Genomic DNA, 15301 nt, shown 5'->3' with positions numbered 1-15301 from the left:
ATGGATATGCGCTCGAGTGTAACAGTAACTCTAAATATGACCACTTTCGCTATTAATTAGCTTTCTGAATAAACATTATTGCAACCAAATAGAAACTCTGTGGCCTACATCATTTATGGGTCGTTAATTTAGTTGCTGATATTATTGTTACTGTTATTATATGTTATATTAATTTTGTATTTCGCGAACTTGCCTTCAGCGAGACAATTTAACTAAAGGGTCACAAGTGTCTACTTCAGGGCGTGTAATGCGACACGTGCGGTTCAACCCGTAGACGAATTCGAGCCAAGACATTTCGACGAAGAGGACCCGCATGTGAGTCCAAACATCTTTGAGATGTTAGCTCGCAATTGGGGCTCGTCCGGGATAGGAATTTGGAAAGTGTTAGTTGAGGGATAAGAATCTTGCAAAGTGTTGGAACAGGATTGGGTTTTGGAAAGTTTAGAATTGGATTTGAATCCTGCAAAGTGTTTCAAAAAGTATTATCTGAACTTCGATAGGCAGGACCTCTCGTAAAAGTTAAATGTGAGATCGGTTCAGGACTAAATATTAGGGTTCTTTAATAGTTGTGAAATTACAATTGTAATCCTCACAGTTAATGACATTCTTTGACCTAGGTCTCAAGCCTGTGGCAGTTTATGTATTTTGCATGGGGGCTCTGAGCTACGAATTTTGCAACAGTTGTGTGCACCGAGTTTTAGTAGTGGTTAGGAGTGATAAAAAAGTAACGCGCAAGAAGAGGCGACATCGAAAGCACGGGGTTTCAGCCAGCAGCGGCATCTTCAAGGGCGATTTATCGCGCAGCCACGGTTGCATTACCACAGCAAAGGCTACGAGATCTTCAGCGTCGGCTTCAACTGCAACATCGGCAGCAATACGATGGCAGAAGGATCCAGCGTGACAAAGCTAAGTTCCTGCGCTGATAGCGAGATTATGTATGAGTCTGTAGTTAAATCGACAATAACAGACGTCGCTAATATTAAGCAGTCGACCAGTTTGTGTGGGTCCGAAAATACTAGCGAGCCGCTTAGCCCGAAGTCGGAGCGGGAGAGCGCGATCGGCGGTAAATTTAGTAGGGCAAGTAGTCCGATATCAGGAAAGGGAGATGAATTTGAGGGAGGCGCAGCGTTCCATTCAAGCACGTTAGTTTTAATAGCTTTTAAAAACATGTCCATTTGTTTCTCGCTTTTTATTAGGCAACAAAGTGTAAACACCTGGAATGGTGTTTATTTCCTCCCAAGAACTATTCTCATTACGTGTGTAATTCTGTTTAATTAAGTTACTGTGTATTTATTTGCTGTGTAAGAGTTGTGAAGGAACAGTCATGGAGGTTTTTTTGTGGACGAGGGAGAACCATGATTAGTGGACGTAGGTGTATATAGTAGTGTGATGGAGTGTGTCGGAGAAGGTGAGGAGCAAGAAGTGAAATGAAATTGGGAGAGGAGCGGGAGTGAGCGGGGAGGGGGTTAGGTGGGAGAGTGGGAGAGAGTGAAGGGTGGGAAAGGCTCTTCTGTTTTTCATGTAATTTAATCAATCATTTTATATAGAGTCTGGTTTCTCATATTTATTTGGTCGTTGGGCAACTGTTCGTCTTCTATTAATGCTTTGTGTATGTGGAAATTTTCTTCGAAAGGGAGGAGGTGACTGTCTTTATTGAGTTTTATGATGATCATATCTTTTTCAATGTTGCTGGGTCTATGGTGTTCTTGTTTTAGATGATTTGCAAATATTGAACAGTCTGTGCTGTATTTAAATGGTATGATGTGTTGTTCCTATTTTGTGTCGAATGTCCTGCCAGTCATTCCAGTGTATATCTTTTCTCAGCCTCTGCAACACAGCTGATAGATACCAAATTATTGGTATCTGTCTCGTTTTGATTTCAGTTTTGGGATGTGCCTTTGTATTGAGTTTTTTTTTGCAAGCAAAGTTTATGCCTTGGTTTTTGAATATGTTAACTATTTTATGTGTGAATTTGTTCTGATGTGTCATTGTGCACCATTTTTTGTAGTACTGCAGACTGTATCGGTTGGTGTGGTTTGGTTAGCTTTTTCCTTATTTTTCTGTTTACTTTGTCTACCATCGTTTCTTTGTGTTCATTGTTTTATAATGGATAGCTCTTTCTGGTTATTAGAAGTGTTCAGGGGAATCCTTTTTTGTCTGTGTAACATGTATCTGATTGCAGCCTGCTTGTATTTCTGCAGGTGGTTTGAGGTTGCATTTAAGGTAGTGTCAGTCGTTGTGGTTTTTTTTTGTATATGTCAAATGTGTGTTTGTTATTGTCTTTTTATGTTATGTCTAGAAAACTGAGTGAGTTATCTTGTTCTTCTTCTATTGTGAACTTTGTATTTGTGTACAGTATTTATGTATTTATATAGTTGCTGTATTCCACTTTTATGTTTATCTGCCATGCATATTATGTCATCCATGTACTGTACCAGTAGATGATTCTGTAGCATTACTTGGTTATTACGTCTTCAGATATTAATTTTTCTGTATGATTCATGAAAATGTTGGTCAGTGTTCCTGAAATAGGTGAACTCATAGGCAAACTTCCTTCTTGTATATAGTATTCTTGATTGAATTGAAAATAATTTTGTTGTTTATTAATTTATTGTTTTATCTGCATGTTAATGAGGTAGCTGGTTGTGTGTTTTCAGGTTTTCTTCAATTGCATTTATGGTTTCGTTAACAGTAATACATACTGTCTACATCAAAGGAGAGTAGTGATGCTGTCCCAGGGATTATAATGTCTCTTATATGTTCTACTAGTTGAAAGGTATTTTTTATTGTTCTATCGTTTTCTGGTTTATAGTACTAGGTGAGTAGTTACCGCATTTGTTTTGCTAATATATATGTTGGTGCTCCTGTGATATGTACTATTGGACAGACTATATAATCTTCTTTATGGACGTTTGTTTGGTATCTCATGTCGGAGGGGGGGGGGGGGGGGTGTGAGGATATTTTTGTACAAGTCTCTTTTTCTCTCTCCCTGTAAATGTACACTACATGTTTTTATGTGTTTTTAACATGTGTTTGAAATTTGTTAGTTGGATTTGATTTCAACTTTTTTATGTCGTTTTTGCTGATGAATTCTTCTGATTTTCTTATATATTGTTTTGTTTTCACGAAGACGGCACTACTACATTTGTCAGACTTTGTTAAAATGATGTTTTCTGCTTGCAAGTTTTTTTTAGACATTTAAGTTTTGTTTCATCACAATTATTTTTGAATTTGTTGTTTTATTTTTTAATTTGTTTTGCTATATTTTTTGATTTTTTTCTTTTATTAACTCCCTAGTTAGCTCTTTGTTTACATTACTGTTGTCATGTTTTTCTTCTATAGTGACAATTTATTCGGAATCTGGGAATCTGTAATTACCTGCCGAAACAAATTCACACATTAAATAGGTAACATAATCAGAAAACAAGACATAAACATTGCTTACAAAACAAACAATTCAATACAAAAGCACGTTCCAAAATTGAAATAAAACCCAGATAGATACCAACAAACTATCAGCTTAGTTGTGGAGGTTGTGAAAAGATATCCATTGGAATGACTGACAGACCATTCGACACAAGATGTAAAGAATAGATCAGAGAATTTAAATATGGTACAAACCATACAGCATTTACAGATAATCTAAAACAAAAACACCGTAGACCAAGCAACATTGAAAAAGGTAAGAACATCATAAGAATCAGCAAAGACAATCACCTCCTCCCTTTCCACGAAACTTTCGACATTCAAGAAACATTAACACAAAACAATCAGTTGCTCAACGACCGAACAGATGTTGGAAACCAGACTATATAAAATAATTGATGAAATTACATGAAAAAGAAAAGAGCTTTTTTCATCCTTCACCATTTCCCACTCTCCCTCAACCCTAACCCCTACCAATTTCATTTCACTTCTTGCTCATCACCTTCTACAAACCACACTCCATCACACTACTATATACACTTACGTCCACTCATCATGGCTTGTCCCTTCCCCCCAAAAAATTCCATCACTGTTCTTTCACTAATTCTACGCAGTATATAAATACACAGTAGCATAATTAAACAGATTTACACACAGACAACAAACTAAAAAAAGAATAGGTTAAAGACAAACTAGTGGCAATGCTATGCTGGAAACACTTCAAAACACAAACCACAATACATACTTAGAAGTATAAGAGCACACAGAAAACAGTGGTATGGGAAAAAGCGTACTGTGTAAAACATAAAAAAGCATAGTTCTACAGAGCAACTAAAAATTAGACTAAAATATCACTGTCTAAAGAAGAAAACATCAACGATGTGCTAGTAGACGGCATTTCCCGATGTAGGCGAGAAATCAAGCGCAAATCACGACGCTATACCTCAATAAAGCAAGGAGCGTATGGTGGAAAAAATACGCCTTTATTGTAGTTGCAACGATAGAACGAAAATACCCTCAATAATTGTAAAGAAACTACGGACAAAATGGCCACACAAAAGAAGGATATCATGACGCCCTGTCAAGCATTTCCAGTTGCGCAAAAGTCATATGCTGCGTACACAAAGTATAAATAATTGTTTTTTACTGATCAGTCTTCTGACTGGTTTGATGCAGGCCGCCTCAAGTTCCTCTCCTGTGCCATCCTTTTCGTCTCAGATTAGCATTTGCACCCTGCCCTCTATTATTTTCTGAATGAATTTCAATCACAGTCTTCCTCTGCAGTTTATACCATCTATACCTCTCTCTAGCATCATGGACGTTATCCCATGATGCCTTAACAGACGTATAATTCTGTCCACTCTTCTTGTCAGTGTTTCCCACAGAGCACCTAATTTTCAATATTCTACTGTAGCACCACATCTCAAACCGATTATGTTCTGTTCTGGTTTTCCGACAGTCCATGTCTCACAGCCATACAATACTGTGCTCCAAACGTATATTCTCAGAAATTTCTTGCTCAAGTTAAGGCCTATGTTTAATACTAGCAGACTTCTCTTGGCCAAGTATCACATTTTGGTGCTAGTCCGTTTTTGGCGTCTCCCTTCCTCCGTCCGTGATAGGTTATTTTGCTGCCTAGGTAGCAGAATCCCTTAACTTTGTCTACTAAGCTATTCCTATTTGTAATGTTAAGCTTCTCGCTGTTCTCATTTATGCTGCTGTTCACTACTCTCGATCCATATTCGATACTCATTTGACAGTTCATTCCATTCAGCACATCGTGCTATCCTGCTTCACTTTCACTCAGAATATTAATCTAATCAGCGAATCGTATTACTGATATCCTTTCACCTTGAATTTTAATCCCACCCTTGAACCATTTTTTAGTTCCCTTATTGCTTCTTCGATGTACAGATTGAACAGTTGAGGTTCAACACTACATCCCTGTATTACTTTTTAATCCGAACACTTCCTTCTTGGTCTTCCAGTCTTATTGTTTACTATAGGTTCTTGTACATTTTGTATACTATCCGCCATTTCCTATAGCTTACCCCTCTTTTTCTCAGTATTTCAAACAACTTGCACCATTTTCCGTTGTCAAACATTTTTTCCAGATCGACAAATCCTATGAATGTGTCTTTATATTTCTTCTGTCTTGCTTCCATTATCAACTGTTCGTCATCTGACACATTCTCAATTTTCTTTTACTTTCTTCTATATACAGCATTATTCTTGTCAGCAACATGGATGCATGAGCTGTCAAGTTGGTTGTGCGACGATTCTCGCACTTTTTGGCTCTTGCTGTCTTTGGAACTGTGTGGATGATGTTTTGCCTAAAGTCTGATGGTATATCGCCAGTTGCATATATTCGACACACCAACGTGAGTAGTGTTTTGTTGCCATTTCTTCCAGTGATGATTTTAGAAATTTCGATGGAATTGTATCCATCGCTTCTGTATTATTTGTTCTTAAGTTTTCCAAAGAACTTTCAAGTTCTGGTTCTGATACTGCATGCCTTCTCTTTTCCCTGTCGAATCCTGTCTCTTCTTTTATCACATCAGACAAGTCCCCCCCCCCTCCTCCCCTCGTAGAGGGCTTCAATGTACTCTTTCCACCTATCCACTCTCTCCTCGGCATTTAACAGAGGAATTCCTGTTGAACTCTTAATGTTACCGCATCTGCTTTTAATTTTAGCGACGGTTATTTTGACTTTCCTATATGCTGAATCCGTCCTTCCGATAATTATTTCTTTTGCGATTTCTTCACATTTTTCATGCAGCCGTTTTGCCTTAGCTTCCCTGCACTTCCTATTTATGTCGTTCCTAAGTGACTTGTATTTCTGTATTCCTGAATTTCCCAGAACATTTTTGTACTGCCTTCTTCCATCGATCAGTTGAAGTATTTCATCTGTTATCCATAGTTTCTTCGCAGCAGTCTTCCTTGTGCCTACAGTTTTCTTTCCAATTTCAGTAAGTGCCCTCTTTCGAGATGTCCGGGCCTCTTCAACTGTGTTGCCTAGTGAGCTATTCATTATCGCAGTATCTATAGCCTCAGAGAACCTCAAACGTATCACTTTGTTTCTTAGTATTTTGGTATCCCACTTCTTTGAGCACTGATTCTTCCTGACTACTCCGTTAAACTTTAGCCTTCTCTTCATCATTAATAAATGGTGATCTGTATGTATATCTGCTCCTGGGTACGCCTTACAATCCGGTATCCGATTTCGGTATCTCTTCCTGACCATGAAAACTGAAATCTTCCCGTATCTTCCGGCCTTTTTAAAGTGTACCTCCTCCTCTTGTGATTATTTAACAGAATATTCGCTGAAATTTATTGCAGAACTAAATTGGTCTTTCTCCTCTCTCATTCCTAGTACCGAGTCCTTATTGTCTCGTAACCCTTTCTTCTACTCCTTCCCCTATAACCGCATTCCAATCCTCCATGACTACTAGATTTTCATCTCCCTTTATGTACTGAATTACCCGTTTTATATCCTCCTATATACTTTCTATCTCTTCAACTTCGGCTTGCGACGTTGGCATTTATACATGAACTATCATTGTTGGTGTTGGTTTGATGTCGATACTGATGAGAACAAATCTACCAATGAACTGGTTAAAGTAAATCACTCTCTGCCCTATCTTATAATTCATAACATTAAACACTCCCGCTATACCATTTTCTGCTGTTGTTGATATTACCCTATACTCATCTCACGAATAATCCTTATCTACTTTCCATTTCACTTCACTGACCCCCCACTATATTTATACTGAGGCTTAGCATTTGCCTTTTCAGGTTTTCTAGCTTCCCTACAACGTTCAGACTTCTGGCACTCCAGGCCTCGATTCGTAGGACGTTATCGTTTCGTTGGTTACTCATTCTTTTCTCATAGTCACCTCCCCTAGGCCGTCTCCTCCCGGGAATGTGAATGGGGGACTATTCCCGAATCTTTCGCCAATGGAGAAATCACCATGATACTTTTTCAGTTACTGGCCACATATCCTGTGGATACAATTGATGTCTTCAATGCAGTTGTTTACATTGCTTTCTGCATCCTCATGCCGTTGATCATTACCGATTCTTCCGCCTTTAGGGGCAGTTTCGCACCCTAAGGGCGAGAGGGTGCCCTGAACCTCTATTCGCTTCTCCGCCGTCTTTGACAAAGCCGTTGGCTTTCTGAGGGTCACTTTTTACGCCGGAAGTCTTCTGCCGCCATTGCTGATGATTTTTATTCAAAATTTTGATTACTTAGCTACGATGATACCCATAGCCTGGATAACTTTGCAAGTTAGTCTTAATAATGGATCAGAGGTACTGTGACTGTTTCTGAAACCAGGTTGTTCATATGGTATAATGATGTTGTCTTCTGCAAATTGTTGTAGTGTGTGGTTAATTATTGCTTCAAAGGTTTTACCAATTGTTGGAAGTAATTTCATAGGTCTGTATGATTTAGGACTGGTTTTGGATTTCCAAGGTTTCGGAATCATTCTAATATGCACATTTTTCCATTGAGATGGTGCGGTTTTTTTATTTAAGGCACCATTAAATAAAGCTTATAGTCTTTGGGCAAGTCGCCGTGGTAGAAGTAGTCTGAGATGAAATCGACCGACGCCGTCATTTCCAGAAGCTGCATTTTTGCCGCTTATTATGGCGGAGGCTGTCTCATATTCCGTTATTTCTTACAATAGTGGATCATCGGCTGGTGTGGTATTTTTGTATACAAGTGAATGATGTTCCCTAGTAATAATTTCCTTGTGGTTGTCGTCGAATTTGGGGTCACGTGGATGATCGTGTATTTTTTCGAATGAATCGCGGAACATTTCAGCCTACTACCTTCCATCCGCCGTGTGCGATCGTCGATTAGTAAGGCCGGTTCTCCGGTGATGGTTTTGCCCATGACTCTCTTGAATTTATTTCAAAAGAGAGTGTGGTTACTTGGTTCAAGCCTTGTGACTTACGTTCCCGTCTATTTGCTCTGAGTTGGCGAATCTGATCTGTTTTTTTCCCTTTCATTAGTTTGCTGTTTATTTTATCTGTATAATGGTCTTTTTTATTTGATTCGGTTAAGAATATGTGAAGAAAGCCTGTTCTTACGTTCCATGACGGTTTTCTCTGGTACGGTGTTAGTGATAGCTGATTGTATCGTTTGGACGATTTGCTGGTTATAGTGGTCAAGGTCTTCCGTAGTAGTGGATGTCGTGTTGGGCTTTTTGTTTAAAAATTTTGTTCTATAGTTTTCGACATTAAAGTTTCCGGAGTCGATGAAAGTTTTCCTATTGTGCTAGTCATTTTTGAGGTGTGTAACAGCCATTGTTTTTATGATGATGGGGAGATGGTCGCTGGAAATGCTGTCACCTATTTCCACTTCACTGCAGTTACTAGCAATTTGTGGTGTGCAGATGAAGTGATAAACTATGGAAGTTCCTGTGTTATTTATGAAAGCAGGTGAATTATCTTTTAAGTGGATCAGATTGTCGTTTAGAGCTACAATGAAGATATCGCCATTATTGTTGTTCGTTTTGTTGCCAGGTACAGTAGATCTGACATTGTGGACTCCTGTTATGATTGTCGGACCAAGTGTGGAGATGCAATCAAAGAAATCTATAAGAAGATCCTCGGTGGAAGGTATTAGTACAGTTGCGAATAAGATCGGTTTGCAATATTTTCCTATTATTTTGAGGAAAATAGCTTGGTGGGTACTCAGTCTTTGTGGTAAATCAAGTCTTATAGCGGCAATTCGTTTTATATAAAAGATGGCGACACATCCTTGTAAACGTCTTCCTCTCTCCGTTTTGGTTTTGTCTAACCAGTGGCATTCATAATCGAGAACGCTTGTGTCTTTGCCGAAGCATCTTGGTTTCGGCAGTTCCAGAAACTGTAATGTTTTGTTCTCGAACCAGTTTTTCTAGGAGCTCGTTTTTAGCACGGAAGCCATTTGCGTTGACAAAGCTTATAGTCGCAGTGTCTTTTATGGACATGAATGTGGAAATATTACCAAATTTGTAGACTCTAGCGATATGTTAGACTTGGACAGATGAATCTGGCGGGTTGCTGATGTAGATGTGTATGTTGTTCCAGGCGTACGTCATTTCCATATCCCGCCGAAGGAATTTTCAGGAAACCGTTTTTATCATGTCAGTAATGAGGGATCTAGATTCTGGAAGAACGTTGAGTAGTGCAGTTGTGAACGCACGCAGAAAGTTTTCAGTTTGTGAGCGGTCCTGCACGGGCTAATTTGATTCATTAATGAACTTGATTTCTGTTCTATCGGCGGAGATGTGTTACTTCGTCTTTCTAAGCAATTTGGGTCGGTAGCGGGGTGAATATCATTGTACTTGCCGCATTTAGGTGTTTCCTTTTTAGAATTTAGTTTGCAGTTGAAAATTACGTGAGCTTCGCTGCATTTCCCGCATATGGGTTCGTTATGACAGTTTTCTGAGGTATGCTGAAAAGTATTGCGTCTAAGGTGCTGCAGTCATGGACCGTGCGGCTGGTCCCGGCGGAGGTTCGAGTCCTCCCTGGGGCATGGGTGTGTGTGTTTGTCCTGAGGATAATTTAGGTTAAGTAGTGTGTAAGCTTAGAGACTGATGAACTTAGCAGTTAAGTCCCATAAGATTTCACACACATTTGGACATTTGAAACTATTGCATTTTTTGTGGTGTGTAGGTTGCGGAGGTCGTGGGTTGGATGCTTCAACCTTTTATAGTATGCAATGCATCGTGAAGTGATGTGCAAGAAGTTTGTCTACGGTTTTCTTCTGATCAGAGATGACATGTATTTTTATGAAGGATCGTTTTGTGAGTCACGAGTAGATGCGCAATGGTTTTTTGGATTTCTATCCCTGCATTTGTAGTTCATTTTCGATTTCCTCATTGGCGACGTAGTGATCGACATTAGTGATGATTACACTTAGGAAGAGTCCATGTGGTTTCTTATCAGGTTGTATTTTATTGTGTGAGTTTATTGTCTAGATGGTTGCTTCCGGTCTGTAAATGGTGACAATTTTTTTTTAGTCTGGTTTCAAAGTCAGTCTGGTAGGTGGTGAGTTTGACACTGTTCCTTCTAAAATTCGTGCTAATCATAAACTGCGCAAGATTGAGTTGTTTTAGTGCTATGTGAAAGGACTTTGCGGTTTCCTTGGGCTCGAAATTTTAAATTAAAAGCAGTTCTACGTTGAATTTGAAGATCAAACTTTACTGGATTTTCACTGGATTCTGTGGACGCAGTGGAGTTTCGTCTCGAGTTGCGCCTGGAGCGTACCTTTCGAAAACCTACGTGGTCATGTACACCACTGGCCATTAAAACTGCTACACCACGAAGATGACGTGCTACAGACGCGAAATTTGACCGACAGGAAGAAGATGCTGTGATATGCAAATGATTAGCTTTTCAGAGCATTCACACAAGGTTGGCGCCTGTGGCGACACCTACAACGTGCTGACATGAGGAAAGTTTCCAACCGATTTCTCATACACAAACAGCAATTCACCAGCCTTGCCTGGTGAAACGTTGTTGTGATGCCTGGTGTAAAGAGGAGAAATGCGTACCATCACGTTTTCGACTTTGATAAAGGTCGGATTGAAGCCTATCGCGATTGTGGTTTATCGTATCGCGACGTTGCTGCTCGCGTTGGTCGAGATCCAATGACTGCTAGCAGAATATGGAATCGGTGGGTTCAGGAGGGTATTACGGAACGCCGTGCTGGATCCCAACGGCCTCGTATCACTATCATTCGAGATGACAGGCATCTTATCCGCATGGCTGTAACGGATCGTGCAGCCACGTCTCGATCCCTGCGTCAACAGATGGGGACGTTTGCACGACAACAACCATTTGCACGAACAATTCGACGACATTTGCAGCAGCATGGACTATCAGCTCGGAGACCATGGCTGCGGTTACCCTTGACGCTACATCACAGACAGGAGCGCCTGCGATGGTGTACTCAACGACGAACCTGGGTGCACGCATGGCAAAACTGTCATTTTTTCGGATGAGTCCAGGTTCTGTTTACAGCATCATGATGGTTGCACCAGTGTTTGGCAACATCACGGTGAACGCACATTGGAAGCGTGCATTCGTCATCGCCATACTGGAGTATCAACGGTTGTGATGGTATGGGGTGCCACTGGTTCCACGCCTCGGTCACCTCTTGTTAACATTGACGTCACTTTGAACAGTGGACGTTACATTTCAGATCTGTTACGACCCGTGTTTCTACCCTTCATTCGATCCCTGCGAAACCCTACATTTCAGCAGGATAATGCACGACCGCATGTTGCAGGTCCTGTAGGGGCCTTTCTGGACACAGAAAATGTTCGACTGCGGTGGCCAGCACATTCTCCAAATCTCTCACCAACTGAAAACGTCTGGTCAATGGTGGTCGAGCAACTGGCTCGTCACACTACGGCGGTCACTACTCTTGATGAACTGTGGTATCGTGTTGAAGCTGCTTGGGCAGCTGTACCTGTACACGCCATCCAAGCTCTGTTTGACTCAATGCCCAGGCGTATCAAGGCCTTTATTAAGGCCAGAGGTAGTTCTTATGGGTACTGATTTCTCAGGATCTATGCACCCAAATTGCGTGAAAATGTAATCACATGTCAGTTCCAGGATAATGTACTTGTCCAATGAATATCCGTTTATCATCTGCATTTCTTATTGATGTAGCAATTTTAATGGCCGGTAGTGTATATCAAGAGATTCCGTTTCATGAATTGTTGGTTTGACAATGAGTACCCGGATGTGGGTCAGACTGAGATTGTTCAGGTTGCTGAGGTTGTTGGGGATCGACTGATAACTTCTGAGATTCACCCGGTGTAGGTGTGTTAGATTTGTTGCGTGTTGTCAGATTTTTCTGTTGCCGTGTAGATCATTGATTTTGCATGGTGGAGATGGGATGACTCAGTAGCTTGCGAAACGTACTCGCATTCTCTAGGTCTGGCCCTAAACTCTGTGCCTTAGCCTCGGCAGACGTGGGCTGACTGTCCTCGGACAGGGCCCTGGGTCGCAGTATACCCTAAATATCCGTCCCTATGTCTGGCTGGCAGACTGCTAAGCATAGCTACAGCTCTCCCTAACAGAGAGGACAACAATTTTGTCTTTTCTTAGAGAGCAGTAACAACGGAGATGTGTGCTAAACGTCTCTGCCACGCTTATATACTTTCCTTACCCCGTCACCTGCTTGCAGCGCCTCCAGCCGCTACTCACTACTGAATTCCGCGGCGGGCAGCGGTCATGATGTCTTGGCTCATCAGTGTAAAACGCACGCGGTGAGGCGTTCGTAGCAGCGGCCAACGTAACAGCTTGGCCAGCAGACGAGGCAGCGCCCCCAGAGGGAGGATCCGGCGGCCTGCAAAGGAAACCAGGCCGGGTTTCCGGCGCCGCCAGTAATTCGCTGCCGGCAGTGCGAGAGCAGCCGTCGCGCTCACTTCTCGCACGAAAGGCGCGGATGCGGCCAGCAGCCATCAGCCGGCAGACGGCACGTCGTTACACTCCGAGCTCCCGGCACAATACGGCGGGAGAACTCCGCGCACCGCGGCCGTTGTCTCCGTGTGCACTCGTGAGGCTTCTCCGCTCCTTTTCCCCCCGTATTCACGGAATGGCCCCGTAAAAAAGTGGACAGTGTTGTTACTGACCTCACTCTGCTCACTGTAGGAAGGGTAGAACACTGTAGTAAATACAGAGAAATCACGAAAGAAGTCCCACAGGGTTCAATTTTGAGTCCACTCCTATTCTTTATACATGTGAATGACCTTCCACTAGACATTCAGTAAACAGAATTGGTACTTTTTGCTGCAGACGCTACTAGTGTTATACTAAATCTCATTACAGAGAAAGCAACAGAAGATATTTTTACCAACATTCTTCAAAGAATTATTAAGTTTTTCTCTGAAAATGGACTCTCCCTAAATTTTGAGGAAACATGCTACTGCATACTCAGTTCTGAACAACAAATGGTGACATACGAACGACTGATGTAGCATATGAACCAGACTCAATAAACAGAGGAGAATGCTCCAGATTGTTGAATACATATCGATGTAAACTTGAATTAGAAGAAGCATATTACTGCACTGATCAAGAAATTAAGTTCAGCTGCTTTTGCACTTCGTCTAATTGCTGGTCTTGAGACCAACGAATGAACCTTCCGATATACTTCCCATATTTCCGCTCAGTAATGCGGAACAATTGCCTGAGTTGACTCACCATTTAGAAAGACAGTATTGATTAGGCAAAACCAAGCAGTAAGAATAAAATGTGGTCACCCGCGGTCGTTATGTATTTCAAAAAATTTTCAAATGTGTGTGAAATCTTATGGGATTTAACTGTTAAGGTCATCAGTCCCTAAACTTACACACTACTTAACCTAAATTATCCTAAGGACAAACACACACACCCATGTCCGAGGGAGGACTCGAACCTCCTCCGGGACCAGGACCAGCCGCACAGTCCATGACTGCAGCGCCACAGACCGCTCGGCTAATCCCGCGCGTCTGCACATTTCAACTATACGTGTAGTCGCTAAAGAATTCGTCAAAAATCGGTCACAATTTGAGAAGAATAGTGATGCGCATACTTGCAACACTAAAGGAAAAAATGACCTTTATCACCCATTATCAAATGTCTTACTCGCTCAGAAAGGGACTCCTCATGCAGAAGCAAAAACTTTTCATAATTTGCCTGATAACATACATGCCTGCAGGCAGCAAAGTATCTTTTAAGTCTAACTTAAATCATTTCTCATGGACAACTCTTCTTATTGCATAAATGAATTTTTGTTTCAAAACTAAAACAAAAACTATATCTAAGGATAGTTCCAAGAGTGGGATTACTAAAAAATAATACATTCATTAATGTTAACACAGATCATAAGCAGTATGCATGATGGAGTTCCAGACAAATGGAGTTGAAAGCATTTTATGTAAATGATTAATGTTAAAAAACAATTTTAACGCAACTAGTGTGCTATTTCTTCACATCGCATTCGTCAAAACAGTTGCTGAAAATTACGAACAAAAATCCAAGTCTTTGCGGTGGGCGGAGACGTTTGAGAGGAAATACTGACGTAATCGGCACTTGGTGCTACCAACAGAAACTGTAGTTTTTAGCTTCACCATGCCCTTTTGACACTAAAACTGCTAGGTCGCTGGCGTTGGCACAAAAAGAAAAAAAAACAAAAAAAATTAAAAAATAAATAAATAAATAAAAAAAGAAACGGGGAAGTCGACATGAAATGTTCCGGACAAATCCGATAGTTGGCGAAACTGAGCGATGGAGCCACCAGACACATTTACATGCAGCTACCATTGTTAGCAAAATGGTTATGGCCAAGCGTAAACGTGCGTTGCTCTGAGGGGGATAGGCGGGCTGCTAGCTTGTTGATGTACAGAATATCTAATATTAAGTCAATATTTAAATAAACAGTTCTAAAACTGGCAGCATATTTTCAATGTTCAGCCGATATTTTTATAGGCCAGTATGTCGCTATTTTATCCACTGGTATATCGAGGTATCCATACATTTCTTCTATATATCGAGGAACGATAATGATATATTTTAAATATCGATATATTGGATTCCCAAAATTTTTAAAAATATCAACAGTGCTACCTCCAACTCTATATATAGCTTCAAAAATTTTACTGGGGATTTTACTGACCATATTTCCTGCATCTTGATATTTGATGCTTCGATTGTGGCCGTTACTTAAGCGGAGGGTGCTTTTAGTAGTACAACTGTGTTGTAGTACCTGAGTTTGGCTTGCCTTGATATGTCTGTCTTATTGTAGATTATTAATAATAATAATAATAATAATAATAATAATTATTATTATTATTATTATTATTATTATTATTCTTTCTTTTCTCAG

Source organism: Schistocerca serialis, chromosome 2 (genome assembly GCF_023864345.2).
Source record: "Schistocerca serialis cubense isolate TAMUIC-IGC-003099 chromosome 2, iqSchSeri2.2, whole genome shotgun sequence".
Classification (NCBI taxonomy): Eukaryota; Metazoa; Arthropoda; class Insecta; order Orthoptera; family Acrididae; genus Schistocerca; species Schistocerca serialis.
The sequence above is the reverse complement of the archived record's forward strand: the minus strand, read 5'-3'. Positions refer to the sequence as shown.